The sequence below is a fragment of the Sceloporus undulatus genome, chromosome 2 (assembly GCF_019175285.1).
Source record: "Sceloporus undulatus isolate JIND9_A2432 ecotype Alabama chromosome 2, SceUnd_v1.1, whole genome shotgun sequence".
Lineage (NCBI taxonomy): Eukaryota > Metazoa > Chordata > Lepidosauria > Squamata > Phrynosomatidae > Sceloporus > Sceloporus undulatus.
The window spans coordinates 166,151,506-166,153,892 of record NC_056523.1 but is presented as its reverse complement, the minus strand read 5'-3'; the positions used below and the strand labels follow the sequence as shown (position 1 = coordinate 166,153,892).

The window sequence follows — 2,387 nt, the reverse complement described above, 5'->3', positions numbered from 1 at the left end:
TTCAAGCAAATAAACTCTCAGGCTTTAACGTACTTGTACTAAAGGAAGCATTTGTCCCCTTCTCTTTCCATTTGCAGGAGAAGTTTAATTATCCAGCTGTATGCTGCCAAAGATGCTCAGGATGGGGTTAAAATGCAGAACTTGTACAAAAAGATAGATAAGTTGGATACCTACTTTAAAAAAGTTCTGGAAAGCTGGACAGTTAAGCAGAATGCAGTGGAAAAGAAGCGCCGGAGGTGCCTTGAAAAGATGATTGTCTTGTTTGCTCAGGTGAGCCCCTGAGGATGGATTGACAACTCATAGGAGGAATACACTTTACTTTCTCTATTTAATGATCCACACAATGCTCCACACAAACAACCCCGCCCATATTATGAAAACTTTCTTAGGGTGACAAGAGTATGTGATGAGACTATTTAACCAAAGTCTGTATCAGTAGTGGATCTGTGAGAAAACTTACTGTGTGTGACAACTGCAATTCACACAATGGCATCTTCTTGGTGGCAGTTTTCAAGGAAATAGCTATGTTGGTATTTTGAAGCATAAAAAAGGAAACGGAGGGAGGGAGGGAGGGAGGGAGGGAGGGTTGCAATGTGAAGAATCTAGCAGCATTTTTAAGAATAATTTATTTTGATATGAGCTTTTGTGGTTTCCAACCCACTTCTTCAGATATGCTGATGGAGGTACAGTCTTAAGATGCATGTATTTTAGAATGATTTCATGTTTGTGATGGTGGGATCAAGTATGATGGGATACATAAAGATGCAAATTATGACTTTCTGTAACCTGTCACATTCTGATCCTACCTCCACAACTGTTTATGGCTTCAAACTAAATATTTTTTTTTCCTGGCCCATGTAAGGGATGTTTCAAAGGGAAATTGATAAAGGGCCACTTCAGTACGTTCTGAACTCTGAGCATAAACTAGAACTACCAAAAATTTGGTTACTCCATTTCCACAGGACTGTCCTGGTGAAGATTGATGGAAGATATAACTTCTATCACCATGAGCAGAAAGAAAACCAGATAGGGTGAGGAAGCAAAGTTTTGAGCCAGTGTGTACACCTTGTAGCACACACAGTTGTATTCCAAATAGTTACTACAGTCTATAAGGGGAGAAAAATTAACAGCATGGATGGAGGCAAAAGGATCTGTAGTCACTGGCTGCAGTGTGTGTGCAATGTTTGTTTTCTTGCCAAAAAACCTCTCTTGCAGCAAGTGCAAACTGGTGACTCTCTTGGTAGAAAAGACCAGGATACTTTAGCAACAGACAGACACTCTTCAGTGCATCAGAGAACTTGAGAACTTCCTGAACAGAGCAGGGAAAGAACTGATTTTTCAAAATAAACAGGAGAAACTGCCAAGGAAATTGAAGAGAACTGTGTCACTGAGAAAGCACCTTGGAGGACAGTCACAGTCAGGAACAGACCATAGCCAGGGATTCAGAACCACTCCAATTAAGCAATCGCTTCTTACCTTGTCCTGAGGATGAAGCAGTGAAGATGCCCAAACAGGAGGCCAGCATAAGTGACACTGCAAGCTGAGGAAGGTGTCAACTTAAACACGAACTGCAGCAAGAAAAAAAGGAAGGTGCAGGTGGTAGGGGACCTATTTCTCAGGGGTATTGTTTAGGGACCTGTGTGCCAGCCTGAAAAGATGAGTCAGGAAGTTTGCTGTCTCCCTGGTGCATGCATTCAGAATGTCACTGACAGCTTGCCGAAGCTCATCAAGAACACAGATCAGTACCCCTTTCTCCTCATCCAAGTGGGCACCAGTGACACTGTGAAAAACACCTTTGACCAGATCACCTCTGACTGTTAAATCCTGGGAAGGAAGATTAAGGGTGATATTCTTGCCGGTTCTACCACTGAAAGACAGAGGGCCACATAGTGACAAAAAGATACTGCAAATGAATGGCTGGCTATGCAGATGATATTGATGGGAGAGGTTTGGCTTCTGGGACCATGGCCTTCATAGAATCATAGAGTTGGAAGAGACCGCACGGGCCATCCAGTCCAATCCCCTGCCATGCTTTTCACTTTTAGACAAAGGACTATTGACTAGAGATGAGTTACACCCCACAAAGACTGGGAAGAATATATTCCAACTGTATGATTCTATGTATCTGAATGCACGGGCCAAAGGGACCATGTTTTCATTGGTCTAGCTAGCATCATCCTGTACAGATGACACAGACCAATAGCCCTGGGCCAGAGCACATGTTAGTCTGGTGATTCCAACTCACCCCTGTTCCCAAAAGCCCTTAGTGTGGTCTTTTTAAATGGGCTTTGCAATAGAGCTTCCAAGTTTCCACATTGCTGCATGCCCCCTTACCTGCCACCACCGTGTTCCTTCCAAAGGCCCCAGTCCTGGTCTGTGATGTTGAA

General features: G+C 43.3%; 1 protein-coding gene across 1 annotated transcript in view; it reads left to right on the top strand.

Annotated features, from left to right (window-relative positions):
- LOC121920443 (disco-interacting protein 2 homolog B-like) overlaps nt 1-2,387 on the top strand; it is a 180,824-nt gene that overhangs the window by 155,392 nt on the left and 23,045 nt on the right. The gene's annotated exons all lie outside the window — the stretch shown is intronic.